The sequence below is a fragment of the Furipterus horrens genome, unplaced genomic scaffold (genome assembly GCF_987537825.1).
Source record: "Furipterus horrens unplaced genomic scaffold, mFurHor1.1.pri manual_scaffold_3, whole genome shotgun sequence".
Taxonomy (NCBI): Eukaryota; Metazoa; Chordata; class Mammalia; order Chiroptera; family Furipteridae; genus Furipterus; species Furipterus horrens.
Genome location: NW_028327173.1, coordinates 131,143,981 through 131,160,467, shown reverse-complemented (window position 1 = coordinate 131,160,467; position 16,487 = coordinate 131,143,981). Strand labels below are relative to the sequence as shown.

Here is a 16,487-nt window from a genome sequence, read left to right as displayed (position 1 = left end):
AAGGACAAAAGCTAAATGCAGAAAGTAAGATCTAGATATCTATCAAACTTTTCTGGAAGGCTGTTTTATATGGTTTCAAAATAGCCTAAATTAGCCATATTATAATGTGAATTCTTACCACAATGCCATATAAACTTAAAGTATATTGATTAACTTAGTGATCTTTAATTCTCTTCTATGGAATAAACCTATTTTAGAGGCTTGGCACAATATTACCAAGAAATTTAAACAAAAAGCTCAAGTCCAGATGTATAACTAAGAAATATTTTCTATATATAACAAAATCACCAATTTAAATTATAAATAGCTTCCATTAATTATGACCACTCAAAAATTCAAACAAAATAAATTAAAAACAGATATGGCAGAAAGTGCTCTGAAGCCATGTTCACAATACAGAGATAAGTGATGGCATTAAGCTAGCAAAAATTCAAATGGGCATATATGTAAATATTTGTATGCAAACTTTCATGAGTAAGATATAGAAAATGATTCATTTCAATAATTTTATGTACAGTTTGTATATAATTTAAAACAAGTAAAACTGAAAATTTTCTATGGAAAAGCCACAATAAAGCCAAATAAAATAACAGTCTTACAAACTGGTCTCTCTTAGGAGAATAATGTTATTCTAAGAAATGCCCTCTTCTTGATCAATCATTTCTGTTTTAACTGAAAAGACATGTGCCAGCATATGTTTTGGAATTTCTGAACCTCTGGCTTTCAAGGCATAACAAGCATTCTCCACTTTGGCCAGACTTTGTTTCAAGGTCTACAGCTACTTAGAAACCTCATAAGGTCCTGTGCTGCCAATGAATGGAAACCCATCATAAATCTGACATAAAACCTGGCTCACTTCAAGGGGGATGTCAATGTCCGCATTCCACATTCTGCTGATACACATCCACGTTAACTCTTCAGTTACAGCAGCCACTCCCAGAAGGTGATCAACAGGTGTGATTTTCGGTCTCCAGGAATCAAAATGCTTATCCCAAGCATCAGATGAGGGGGTCTTATTTTCTTTCCTAGTGTCTTATGTTGTAAATACTAATTGTTTATTAATTTCCTCCAGACTGATAAGTGATTGTGTTTTGGTAAAGTGTCGTTCTGTAATAAAATCGCTATGGAATTGATGCATGTATTCTCCTAAGGGCTCCTGGGATACTTGCAATATCTTTCGTCTGACACCATTTAATTTAATTTCTGATTCAGTCCATATTTCTTCCATATCAGGAGTCCTTGTAATCCTATGGAGCAGGAAAACTGTCCTTTTACTTTCTGCAGCTATAACCGAAGTTTTACAAGTCAGTCCTAGTTGTCATGTCTTGCATAAAGGTCCTACTGAAATGATTTGAAGGCCAGCATCACAGGTGAAGATGAATTAACATCCTTCCTGTCTCTTCTCTGGGTATGTGTGAGAGTGTCATGCTTCCTTTTCCCGAACCCTCTTGATCCTTCTTTGTTGCTCATGTTGTGTCAGCCTGCGGTGAGGTGAGTGGACGCTATGGGCCTCTGAGCTGGAGGAGTGGTGAGTGGAGGCGGGAGTGCCTCCTGAGGCGCCCTTTCCATCCCGCCCCCGTGCACGCACCGGGAGACCTTAGCCATGCCAGCAGTCCCTCAAGCCAAGAAATATTTCTTGATACAAGTCTTCTATATAAAGTTCACCTTGGGTGAAGTGATTAAGAAGTACAATTTAGTAGTTACAAAGTAGTCATGGGGATGTAAAGTAAAATGGGAATATAGATATTATATTAACTATAGATGGTGCCATATGGGTACTTGAAATATCCTGGAGATAACTTTTTGTTTTGTTTTTAATTTTGGTTGAGTTTAAATTATTTTTCTTGGATGTTTTGGGGAGATAACTTTGTAAAGTGTATGGTCATCTAACCATTACGCTCGCCACTTGAAACTCATACAGGATAATATTGAATGTAAACCATGATTAAAAGTAAAATTAAAAAAATTCACATTGGGAAATAAAGTTCTACTTACCTTAATTAGGAGATTCAAGGCTGAAGGCCAGAAAAAAAAAAAAAAAGAAAGAAAACCACTTACACTCAATTTCATAAGCTATACTAGAGTTCTAAGCTAGGGTAGGGATGCTGGGAAAAAGTGATAAAGATTCCAGAGATATTTTAAGGGGTAGAATGAATAGACTTTGGAGATTAATTAGCAAGATATTCATATGGCAGTGTTTAGCAGGCACAGAGAAATGCAGGACTCTAAGCGAAACTTGGGAGTCATTCACATAGAAATAAATACACGATGATGCCAGGCTTGATGAAGTTGCAATGAGAATCTGTGTAGGGTGAGAAGAGAGGAGAATTCTATCTTCAACTTTTGAAAGTCTGCCTACTTGGAAGGACCAAACAAAGGGAAAATGTAAAAATGAGTAGAGTAAAATATGTATATAATGAAGAATTGGGGTAATGGGAACTAATGTTAAGGGAGAGTTTCAAGTTTCAATTTGATTGGTATGGGATAGGAGAAAGACTAAAAAGATGTCATGAGTTTAAGAAGGTGGGCATTAGCATTGTTTAAAATAGGATCTGGCTGGCAAAGCTTCAAGGAGTGAAAGAGAGATAATGAATACAAACTATTTTTTTCAGAGTAAATAAAAATTCCTGAGGAAAACACCGGGTTGGTTGAAAAATAAGTTCTCATTGTTGTTGTCTCTTTTTGTTTTTATTTCTTTTTTTTATTTTGGTGGCAAGACTTTACTGGGTTTATATGCTAAGAAGAAGCCTTTGAGAAGCTTGGGGTTACTGAAGATGTAGAATAGATGTAAAAAACAATGTCATTAAAGTTCTGATTGAGAATTGATTATGATTTCTATGTTAGTGAAAGCAATTTTTGTATGTAAATTAATTATTGGACTGGATATCTGTTACATGCAAGGAAATAAAAATGTAGCTCTGAAAAACCATTTTTTTTAAATTTAAAAGTTAACTAAGCCCTTTCTAATTTCTAAATATTTACATGGGCAACCAATAGAACCTACTCACTCATAATATGAAAACAGAGAAGGAGATTTTAAAAGCTCCACGGCAAGAGAAAGATAGTAGGTCACATAGAAGACACCACAAACTTCTGCCTACTTAATCAGCTATAATATTTTGAGCATTTATATGTAAGTACCCTGATACATGATGTAAAAGATATTATTATAAAACAGGACCCATATTCAAAGATCTTATAATTAACATGATGCGACAATTCAGACCAAAAAATATATATATACTACCATTATGAATCTGGCACTTAGCAGAATGTCAGCCTCTACTTTTTGGAACATAGCTTTGAATCAACAGGTGGCTATATATATATATATATATATATATATGAAAAAATATCTGCTACAAAGCCCAAGTATTTTACTTCATAAAAAGAATCTTGGATCTTGTTAATTTTATTATGTATTATTATTTTGCCAAGAAGTTTGTGTTATTAGACTTCTTCATTACTATGAGTACATAAAATTTAGAATTTTAAAATTTAGATAAATTGTGGCTCAGGCTTTACTCCTGGAGAGTATTTCTTTCTAATTCTGGCAGACAGGGTAGAGGCAGATTGCCCTAATCCAATTTAATTACTGACCTCTCAATCCCGTGAGACGGTTTCTTGGTCTAAGACTAGAGGAAGAACCTCACACTCCAATTAGGAGTTAGCTTATTTATGGCTTGGTATCAGTTTTGTGAGAGTTAGTTTATTTCTCATATGTTCTTAATTCTTAGTATAAACCTTCAGAATTGCAACTGGAATACTAGATAAGCATTCTTTCTCCTTGGTGGACTTCAAACTCCAGTACTTAAGGACTTAGATAAACCAACCTATAACACCAAAAAAGCCCCAAGTTAGATATAAAGAAAATGTTTGTTCTCTGAAAACAGTAGATAAAGGAGTTGTTATAAGAAAGTTTGTACCTGAGAGCATGTGATTATGAAAAACATGTGATTTGGATAAGTATCTGAGTCATATTTACATAAAGAAAATGAAAATATTACAAGTAACAATAATATAAAAGAGTTCTGAGGGAAGATGGTCCCTTATATGAGGTATATAGCATAGTACAAGCTGGTCGAGTAAGAAACATCTGAAGTTTACATTTTCTTGAATGCTCTTATTTTTGAGAAAGAAAAGGATCACTTTAATATTTCAAAACATTATGTCTATAAATCTTTGAGGTACAAATTACTAAACAGTAGTTGAAATCTTAGGCTTTATCTTTTTTCAATGATCAGTCAAATTTGGCACATTCTCTAATTTTCATTTCTGCTCTGACATGAATATAAGACTGGCATACTAAAGTTAATTTCATTCAGTTTAATTGTTTTCTGATTTTTGACTCATTATTTGAGTTGACTAAGTCAAAATGTTAGAAGTGGACAGGGAATTCTGCTAAGTGAAACTTTGAAAGCATGCCGAAATGGAGAGCCAGAATTGACTGAGGTTAAATTTGACTCCACTTATTTTCATATATTTGGAAAGTCATATAAAGATTTAGTTTCTATTTTTCTTGAATCTAGTTTCCTTACTATTTGGCACAGGGAGGCAGACATCATGTGTCAGACTGACTAATACCTGACCAGAGGCAGATATGTGGGTGCTCACGATGGAGAACGCTCCACCAACATATAAATGTGCGCCTGTTACTAAAGAATATAAATGAGACTTCCAAACCCCTGACCAGTTCCTAGATTTTCTCTTGTGTCTATGTTCATGAGTTATAAGAAAGCAAAGTAACATATTTATGATTATGTAATTAATGAGTTAACAAGTGAATTTTCAGTATAACTGCAAAACAACTGAGGGATAACTGCATAAGACAATTCATAAATGTAACTCGTTGTTGTAGGCATAACAATAGTCTTCATGTCCAATTTGATTGTATTATTGGATTGGAATAAAATGCTGTTTAATAATTAGAGTAATGATTAAAAGTACTTCCTGATGAAGAAATCTATAACCCATGGCAAATTATTTCTAAATGTATTCAGAACTACATAAGATAGTTTGCTAGGATCTGGTGGAATAACTTAAAGTATTGCCTTAGTGATGCTTGTAAAATGGGATGCTAACCTAAAATAAATGCAGCATCCATGTATTTAAAATAATTTTTCTTTGGGTTAATCTTCAACTATTTCTAAAGACAAGTGATTGTGTGTGTGTGTGTGTGTGTGCGTGTGTGTGTATGTTTTAGCTTATACAGATGGGGAATAGTTGAACAAGAGTAAAAGTTTATGTAAAACTATGATTTCCATTGATAAATAAGAAACTGTAAATGCACAAGTTTGGAGTAGCTTTTCACAAATTGGCTCTAATAATTCATATGAATACTCTGGTGCTAATGCTATTGGTATTCTTATGACTAATACTGGTGTTACAAATTTATCCAAGTTCTTATATATTCCTGCTCTTGTGCTTTACCCCATAGAACAGAAGTAACTTTTTCTTTTCTGAAATATTTATCTTTAGATTGGTCATGCCTATCACATGAAGTGTTGCTCATATGAGAATCATGGTATCCATTCGCTTCAAAACCTCCTGTTTTATCTTACTTGCGATGGGTAACACAGTATGGAATCTGTGCAAACAAAATCTCTAGAAACCAGATTCTACCTGATGCTAATAATGCTTCCCCTAGGGTATAGTGAGAAGGGTCTCAATTCTCCTCCTCTCCAAGTTCTAACTAGACACAGGAAGCTGTTAAGCCACCCGCGATGGAGTTTCATAAAAGCCACTTCACTTTAGGTGTAACAAAGCTCCTTCCAGAAAGCAAACCACAAACTATTCAGATTGTAGAATTGCCCAAACATCAGGGTCTCTGCTTTTACACAGCACAAAATTGCGGAATAGCACCAGAGGCTCCTTAACACACTAACAACTCTATACAGAAACAAATCTTAGAGTTTCTGATTGAAGCAAAAGCTGAATTGTCATTTCAATTTTCCCTCAAGAAAATTATCCAATTAATCTGAATAGATAGTTTTTGGGGAAAAATCTTGTGTTATTCAAATAATTGCTAGGAAAGATGAATGGAGTGTTTAAAACATTTACTAAAGCTGATGCATTTAAAAACTTACTTCTCAGGCTATTCAGGTCAGGAAATTCTTACAAAGGGTATTTCTCAGGCTTTTTCTTAATACTTAACTGGTGCTCACTGAAGCCACACAAATCAGTTAGAGCCAGCAATCCCAAAATTCAACACCAAAAAAACAAACAGTCCAATTAAAAAATGGGGAAAGAGCTGAATAGACACTTCTCCAGAGAGGACATACACATGGCCAATGACATATAAAAAGATTCTCAGGGTCGCTTATCAGAGAAATGCAAATTAAAACCACAATGAGATATTACCTCACACCTGTTAGAATAGCTACCATGCATAAATGAACAAAAGACAAGTGCTGGTGAGGTTGTGGAGAAAATGGAACCCTTGTGTAGTGTTGGTAGAAATGCAGACTGGTGCAGCCGCTGTGGAAAGCAGTATGTGGTTACTTCAAAAAATTAAAAATGAAACTACCTTATGGCCCAGCAATTCCACCTCTAGGAATTTATCCTAAGAAACTCAAAACAGTAATTCAAAAAAATATATGTACCCCTACATACATTGTAGAATTGTTTATAACAGCCAAGAATTAGAAGAAGCACAAGTGTCCATAAGTAGATGAGTAGACAAAAGAGCTATGGTAGATTCACACAATGAAATACTACTCAACCATAAAAGAGAAAGAAATCTTATTTTTTGCAACAGCATGAATGTACCTGGAGAGCATTATGCTAAGTGAAATAAGCCAGTCAGAGAAAGACAAGCGCTATATGATTTCACTCACATTTGGAATATAATGAACAAAATAAACTAACAAAATAGAAACAGACTCATAGAGAACAGACTGAAAGATGTAAGAGGAGAGGGGATTTGCAGGGCTGAGTGAAAAGGGTGAAGAAATTGGCAAAAAAAAAAAAAAAAATCTCATAGTCACAGACAACAGTTGGGTGATTACCAGAGGAAAAGGAGTGGGGGAGTAGAAGAGGGTTTAGGTGGATAAATAGTGATGGAAGGAGACTTGACTTAGGGTGGTGAACATACAGTAAAGTTCGAATGACGTGTTATAGAATTATACCTCTGAAAGCTATATAACTATATTAACCAATGTCACCCCAATAAATTCAATAAAAAAATAAAAAACAAAACAAAAGGAAAAAATCCCGAGAGATGATTGTTAAGGAAGTCATGCAATCTGCCCCAATTAGGCTTTTTTCCACTTAATTAGACTTTAGTTAATTTCATTGTGTCAACATAAATTTCATTTCTCTAAAATTCCTTAGTTCTTGTCAAGTCCCTTTCAGGAAGGACAAAAGCTAAATGATAACCAGCATGACTTAAGTCAGCAGCACAGATACCTTCTGAAGATTAGGGATTCAGAATAGTCATATAAGCAAGGAAGCAAGCCAGTACTGCACCTTTATTAATAAAGAACGAAAGAAAAATGGATAGATCAGATTACAGCAGCACTTTCTATGGGAGCTTTTACAGCATGTTGAAAAATATCTAATATCCTCACACATCCCCTTCAGTTCAGCGACCATTTACCTCCCTTCCTGAGAAATCAAGTGCTTAGTTGGTATCAGTTGCACACTCATCTCCTTGCTTGGGTCAGGTATATATACCTTTTAAGTAAGGCAAAAAAAGTAAAAATATTATTGTACAGAGAACATACATATGAATCATCGTTTGCTTTGACACATAAAAATTGCATGGGTCATAATATGAAATTTAATATGCAGTTGGCATAATACATACTCCATGATCCCATCTAGTTTTTCTTTGTCATTCAGTTTATATCCAACACTTGACAATTGATACTAACATTTTAGAAAAAAAGGGCTGCCTACTTTTGACTTCTAGGATCTGTTCTACTTGCAAGATTCTTTTATGTTCTACTTTGAGATATTTATTTGTTTAAAGTATATAAGTAACGAAATGACATTAAGTTTGTATTAAGATATCTGCAGTTATTTATAGAGTTAGAAAAGCTAAGTTGTAAATTATCCGATTGTGAAATTATAAACATATGTGTAACACTACATTTCAATCAGGGTATTAACAATACTACACACACAAAATGAATAAAAGACAAAAGATATTTCTAAAATATTTTAGTAGAACTTACTTCTATTACTGAGCAAAAAGGATAAATGTTAAATCATAAAAAGGTTTCATTAATGGGAATTGGAAAATAAGATTAAAAAGAAAAGATATACAATTTAATATATTACATATTATATCTTTTATATTGTACAAAGCAAGTAACCAATAATCACACCATTGTACCTGAAAACAAAACAAAACAAAACTTGTGCATTTTATTTGAAAAACTCAAGTGATAAGATGAGACAGTTTTGCTTAAGGTGATGTACTTTGACCAGAGTAGCAAACCTGTCTTTTGCCTTGTGGCTCCAATAAACAAAACCATCCTGCTTCCTATGGTTGACATACCTATGTCTGTCAGTGCCCTTCTCCTGGACAGCTGCCATGGGAATCAAAAGTCCTGATCAACTAAAATTGCTTTGTTGATACCATGTGACTCTAGAGCAATTGAGAGGTAAATGACTGGTTATAACAACTATTTTCTAATGATATTAAAATGAAAAGGAATTAGAGGTGGTTTTTCATTTAAGAGCCTTTTTTTTTTTCTGGATCAGATACAGTAAACAAGAATTCAACACATGCAGAAATATGCAATTTAAAATTTTATGTTGCATTTCGTTGAAATGTTAACTGAATAACATTGCTTTGGTACATATGTTATATTCATGTCAATATGTTTCATATGCTAAAAAGATCTGTGCAAGAGCGCCTAGCCTTCCCTGTTTACAAAAGAATTAAACAGCTGTGTAAGTTGATAGAAGCAGAGAGGAATTTAATTTAAAAGTTCTAGAACCATTTCAGATTACCCAATCACACTTACCTAATAAATTTTGTGGTTTAATACCGAAAATAAAATATGAGGATAATATTCACTAGATGATCCAATTGAGAAAGAAGAGCCATTTAGCTGAACTGCATGCCAGAGGGCTCTTTGCCTTTCTTTACTTTTTTTAAAAGCTATATTTAATAAGCTATGTTAAATTTCTTCATTAGGTTCTTTTTTTTTGACTCCACAATAGGTTAAACTCATTCATCATCATCATCATCATCATCATCATCATCATCATCATGTTATAATGAAAGCTATAAAATGAGTATTTGACTACAAAAATAATCCCGAGGCTTTCTCTAATGCTACATATTCCAGCCCAAATTCTCAAATCAGTTGCAAGATTTAAGACTGTATGAATAGCAGTCACAATGGAGAAACAGCTAGGAATATGTTTAGATAATTCCCTGGTAATGTCTTATAGAAGTTATTTTGAATGGTGCCAAATCTAAATTTGGCAGTATACTATCCTAAATTTTTCATTGCCATATTTTCCTTATTTAGAAACAATACACCTCTTTCTTATCTTCCACTCTCATCCTAGGAAATTTATTTTGTCAATATCTTAGCAAAATAATTCACAGCAGAAAGGAAATTTATCAACTGTTTTTCTATAATGATTTTTTTAAGTGTTTTATTGTACTATCAGAAAGATGACATTTAACAATATATGTTTGTGCCTGAATATTGCAAGAATAAAATTATTTGCATTGTAAATCATATTGAATTTTCAGCAATTTACCTCATAGTTTATGTTCTATTCATATTATAAGCATTATTGTTTATACTGAATAGTCAAAGAAATATTAGACAATTACCTTTTTCATAAGTACTCTTGAATATGCAAAATGTATACTGCTATGTGAAAAGTGTCTTCATAAATAAAACCTACTCAGACATATTGAAGGGAAGAAGGAGAAGCTCATATCTTTTAATCTGAATAGCCATCTCTTTTTTTATAATTCCATAATATAGGATTTCCAGCTGTTAAGTCTTTTATTTGAGGTGATCTTGGAAATGGAGTGTTTGGGATTTTTAGTTTACCTCGATACAAGCCAACCCAGTCCTGCTTAGAATACTTCAGATTTATATCTGCGAGCTTAATTACTAGATTCTTGAATAAAAGTTGTGTTATCCAATTCTAAAAAATAATGACAAGATAATTCTAAATAGAACTTCATTTGATTTTATTAATAATATATTCTGGAAATTACCCATTTTACTATAAAGTTTGGGTTAGGGTAAATAAAAATTGAAGAATTTAATGAGTGTTATTAATGAAATAGAAACATTCTACATTGTTGTTCATTGTCAAATATTGAGAAACTAATGTATTAGTACCATTATGATATACATATATGGATGGTGCTTCTTGTTGTGTTTATATTTATAAATATTATCCCAAAATATGAATCATATAGTTTGTTCCAAAGTTTTAAAACATGAATTGGTAATAGTACAGATACATTTTCATTTTATTTACAGTAATGAGTTTCATTCTATAAATAAAACTGATAGAAAATAACATCACTTTTAAACACATGAATGAAAATATTGCCACATACAGTTATTGGGGCTTGTTCTGAAAATAAATTGTTTCAATGATGGGGAGAAATCTCCAATGAGGAAATCATGAGGTGAAAACCAACAACACTCATATACAACAATAAAAAACCTTTCAAGCATGAAGAAATTGTAATATATATGGGAATTGTAGGTGCATAAGATAAAACATTCAGAAGCCAGTACACTTTTTCATGCTGTCAGAGTATTCAACGGTACATATGAGCTGTCGTACTTCAGTCAGCAACATCTATAAAAGCTTAGCATTTTACAAAACAACTTCCCTATAGAAACAATTCAACTTCATACTAACAGACATTATGGATACTAACAGATAAAGTAAAATAGTAGTTGCCAGGTTTTGCATCTTTACTATCCTTCTTCTACCTCTTTTTTGATGAGGGTCTGGTAGCCTATGGTGCCAACATCCTTTTCCTTTTGCTAAGTTAGAGAGAGGGTGATGGAGAGGTAGAGGGAGTCAGAAAAGTCAAGAAGTACTAAAGGGCAAATGGGTGTGTAGTTCTCAGAATTCTATTTATCATTTTGTCTTCTACTATCTTTGAGATTTACTATAAGTCTATCTGGGAAAAGAGAAGCAGAAAAAAAAACTATTGAGAAACTCATCATGTTATGCCATCACAGGACAGACACTCCAGAACCACCTTTTATATAAAACATTAATACAGATGTCATGGTTCACATACGAAGTAAAAAGAATCTATGAATTTATTAAGTAAAAGAAAGCTTTATCAATTTGACTATTGTTACCTCCTTCACCCCTCCCAAAAACATTTTGATAGACAAGATTTTGATTTTCCTGATGCTTAGAGTTAATTCTCTTATGCAACTCTTAATTCAAAATGAGCAAAAATATTAGTTTGGTTGAGCTACATTTATTAATTCTATAATTTTTTGTTTTTAAAAATACATTTTATTGATTATGCTATGATAGTTGTCTCAATTTTCCCCCTTTGTTCCCCTCTACCTAACACCACCCTCTCCCTCAGGCAATTCCCATGTCATTGTTCAAGTTCATGGGTCATGTGTATAAGTTCTTTGGCTACTTTATTTTCTATACAATCCACCTGTCTATTCGGTACCTACCAATTGGTACTTCTTAATTCCTGCACCTTTTCCCCCATTCTCCCCCTCCCCACTCCCAGCTGATAACCCTCCAAATGATCCCCATACCTATGATTCTGTTCCTGTTCTGGTTGTTTGCTTAGTTTCTTTTTGTTTTTATTTTTTAGGTTCAGTAGTTGATAGCTGTGAATTTATTGCCATTTTAATGTTCATATGTTTAATCTTCTTTTTCTAATATAATTCCCTTTAACATTTAATATAATAATGGCTTGGAGATGATGAACTCCTTTAGCTTTACCTTGTCTGGGAAGCACTTTACCTGTCCTCCCATTCCAAATGATAGCTTTGCTAGATAGAGCAATCTTGGTTGTAGGTTCCTGCTTTGCACCACTTTGAATACTTCTTGCCAGCCCCTTCCTCCCTGCAAAGTTTCTTTTGGGAAATTAGTTGATAATATTATGGGTACTCCTTTGTAGGTAACTCTCTTCTTTTCTGTTGCTGCTTTTAATATTCTTTCTTTATCTTTAACCTTTAGCATTTAAATTATGATTTGTCTTGGTGTGGTCCTCTTTGGGTCCAACTTGTTTGGGAATCTCTGTGCTTCTTGGTCTTGCATGTCTATTTCCTTCACCAAATTCGGGAAGTTTTTTTTCATTTTTTTTTTCAAATAAGCTTTCACTTTCTTTCAAATAAGCTTTTTCTTCCTCTTCTCCTTCTGGCACCCCTATGATTCAGATATCAATATGCTTGGAGATGTCACAGAGGCTCCTTAGTTTATCCTTTTTTTTAAATTCTTTTTTCTTCTTGCTATTCTGATTGAATGCTTTCTTCTTCCTATGTTCCAAATCATTGATTTGATTTTTGGCTTCATCCCCTCCACTGTTGGTTTCCTGTATATTTTTCTTCACTTAGTGTAGCCTTTATTTTTGCCTGGATCTTTTTTATACTGTTGAAGCACCCAGTGAGATCCTGGAGCATCCTGATCACCAGAGTTTTGACTTCTTCATCTTATAGGTTGCTTATTTCCATTTTGTTTAGTTCTTTTTCTGGAGTTTTGATCTGTTCTTTCATTTGGGCCATATTTCTTTGTCTTCTCAATTTGGCAACCTCCTTGTTTTTTAGGAAGAGCTGCTTTGACACCTGTCTTAGTAGTGTGGCCTATTGTAGAAAAGTGCACCTGTAAGTTGTATGGGGCAGAGACTTAACTAACCAACAGGATGGGGCCACCATGTCACAGCTCTGTGGCTGTGTGGGGGAGGGCTTAGAGAGAGTACAGTGCTGCTGCCTGGCCTTTGTAGTTTTGCCCTGAAGGAAGCTGTCTTCCAGCACTCACCCTGTTTCCAGTCACTTCATTTTCTCCCCATATGCCACTGGTGCCCTTCCAGCTGTTGCCCTGGTGCTGAGTTCCAGAGGTGGTGGGTTTGTGTAAGTCCTAAAACACTTGTGGGCCACTTAGAAGGAGTCTCCTGAGAATCCTGCAGTTTCTTCCACTGTCCCAACCACCACTGGTTTTTACAGCCAGAGATTATAAGGATTTATCTTCATGGCATTGGAACCCTGGCCTGGATGGTCTGGTGTGGGGTTGGTATTCCTCACTTCTGAGGTTTCTCTCCCAATTTTTATCCACCAAGCATAAATGTGGAACCCCCTCTCTGCACCACTCCATGTCTCTCTGTCTCTCTGCTCCTCTCTACCTCTCCATGCCTCCACTCTTTGCCCCTCCTACCCATCTGGGTAAATGTGGCTTCTTTAAATGCTTGGTTGTCTGACTTCCATATAGGTAGATTTTCTGACAAATTTAGGTGATATCTGTTTTGTAGTCTAGTTGTAATTTTTGATGTAGTTGTGTGAGGAGGCAAAGCATATTTACCTACACCTCCTTCTTCACTGGAAGTCTAATCCTTTATATTTTAGAGGAATCCTTTATATATTCTTAAAATATAATGGCATGTACACCTAAAAATTATTAACACTTCCCATTTTACCAATTATATCATCCTTCCTTCTAAGACCAGTCTTTTCATACTCATTTTAGTTTAATTTTAGTGTACCTTTATAATACTAGTATTAAAAATAAAGCATTCAGGTAAAATCACTCAACAGGAACTCCAATATATATATAAAATATTTCTCACTCTGCATTTATAGAAACCTAATACTATATTTTTCCAAGAGAAATAAGAACATTAATGTAAAAAGTCTTTCATTGAAATATATTTACTATGTGTTCCTGTGTATCTAGAAATAAGCAAGATACCATTCTTATCTTCAAGAAGCATAAAGTTTATAGGAAAGATAGATAAGAAATATAACTACTTACTATTCAAAATATGGTCTAAAGACCACATACAGTCATTATTTGAGAGCATGTTAAAACTGTACAATGCCAGGTCGTACCCCAGACCTACTGGAGCAAAACATAAATTTTCACAGAATCTTCACATGATTTGTATGCACATTAAAGTTTAAGAAACACCACTCTGATTCAAACCTGAAAAGTGTTACTGTCATAAACTTATAAGAAGCAAAGTGATGGAGAAGGTTGAAAATGGGAAAGTGTCATGATGGGATGAAAAAATTCTAGTGTCTGAACTTACTTTATTCTTCAAACAGGAGACATCACCAGTCAGGCAACTTTTACTAGCATGAAAATAAATGTTTTAAAAGAAATATTTGTTTTTGATTAACAAATCATTTGAAAATACAGTCATATTGTTGACAATATGTCAGTTTGACAGAAATATAATTATATAAATGCATATCAAAAGAAAGTTTTACTCTTTCAGTGCATTTTATTGGGGTGACACAGGTTAACAAAATTACACAGGTTTCTGGTGGACCATTCCACAACACATCATCCATATATTGTATTGTATGTTCAGCACCCCAAGTCAAATTTCTGTCTATCATCATTTATTTCCCCTAAACCATCCTCCACCTCCCTCAATCACCCCTCCCCCTAATTTTTTCTCAATCTATTTCCTTCACTCCCCTCAACCCTCTCCAACAGCTATCAGACTGCTCTCTATCTATGACTCTTGCTATTTTGTTAGTTCATTTTGTTCATTAGATTCCACATATGAGTAAAATCATATGGTACTTGTCTTTCTCTGATGGGCTTATTTCTCTCAGCATAATTATCTCCAGGTCCATCTATGCTGTGAAAGGTAAGATTTCTTTTTTTATGGATGAGTAGTATTCTATTGTGCAAGTGTACCACAGCTGTTTCATCCACTCATCTACTGATGAGGACTTGGGTTGTTTCCAAATCTTGGCTATTGTAAATAACACTGTAATTAATATAGGGGTGCATATACTTTTTGAATGGATTAAAGACTTAAATACTAGACTCAAAACCATAAAAATCCTAGAGGGAAATATAAGCAGTAAAATCTTGGACATTGTTCATAGGAATATTATTTCTGATATATCCTCAAGTAAGGGAAACAAAAGAAAAATAAGCAAATGAAACTATTTCACACTAAAAGTTTTTGCATGACAAAGGAAACCATAAAAAATGAAAAAAACCCACTAAATGTGAGAACATATTCACTGATACAATTGAAAAGGGGTTAATATCCAAAATTTATAAAGAACTTACAAAACTGAACACCAAACAAAAACAATCAATCTAATTTTAAAAAGTGGGGGCGGGGGAGACAAAACACCTGTATAGACACTTCTCCAAAAGGCAAATAGACATATGAAAAGATGCTCAATGTCACTAATCATCAGAGAGATGCAAATTAAAACCACAGTGAGCTACCCTCTCACATCTCTCAGAATGGCTATCATCACTATATCAACAAACAAGTGTTAGTGAGGTTATGGAGAAAAGGGAATCTTAGTGCACTGTTGTTGAATGAAGATTGGTGCAGCCACTGTGGAAAGCAGTATGGAATTAACTCAAAAAATTAAAAATGGGACTACCTTATGACTCAGTGATTCCACTTCTGGAAATTTATCCAGAGAAATCCAACAGTTTTACTTTTTATTTCATCCACCTTAAGTTTTGCAGAGGAATGAGTGACCATGGTGGCAGTGACAACATAGGAAGCTTTTCTGAGTCAAGATTCTAATCCAGACTACATCAGTAGAACCAGGTTACATAAAGAAGATCATTAAGAAACAGAGGCAGTTAAAATAATTTTCATGTTTTTTGCAAGGTTTTAAATAGGTATGGGAATAAGAAGGTCACAGCAATATGTTTTTATCATGTCTAATTTATGCAAATCAATACCTCAGTCATTCTCCTTCTGCCTCTTCACATTGACTTCTCCATTAGGATACTGTGAACATGTTGACTGTAACCAGGAGTCATATGAGCAATTGACTATTCTATACTTTGCCTTTACATGTTATACGGGTGTGTTTGAATGTTAGCTCTTACATATTAAAGATCAAATAAAGGATATCTTCTGGGATATTTTTTCTGAATGTGACTGTGTATACATATATGAATAAGTGACATGCAAGAATCACAGATAAGGGCTGAGAAAAACATACGTGGTATTAATCCATAATTCCATGATTAAGACACAGATACAAAAGTAAAAAAAAAACCCACAAAAAAACTGTACCTTGAATGCAAATGGAGATACTAAATTATTTTAAAATAATTCTTGTTAACATGTCATATTTACTTGGGGTATATCTCAAAAAGCAAGGGTATCTTGGGATATAATAGTTATTATCTGGAGCTAAATTAGGAAAATAAATTGTTACAAAAAAAGCTTTATATTTGGAACTTGATCCAGTTATTTTTTTAAAATTTTTAAGTGTATTTTATTGATTATATTGTTACAATAATTCCAATTTTCCCCTTTGTGCCCCTCCACCCAGCACACCCTCCCCCAG

The 16,487-nt window shown here is 33.9% G+C and overlaps 1 pseudogene; it reads right to left on the bottom strand.

Annotated features, from left to right (window-relative positions):
- Positions 1–631: 631 nt before the first annotated feature.
- Positions 632–1,470, bottom strand: LOC150015956 (translin-associated protein X pseudogene; annotated as a pseudogene).
- Positions 1,471–16,487: the final 15,017 nt, after the last annotated feature.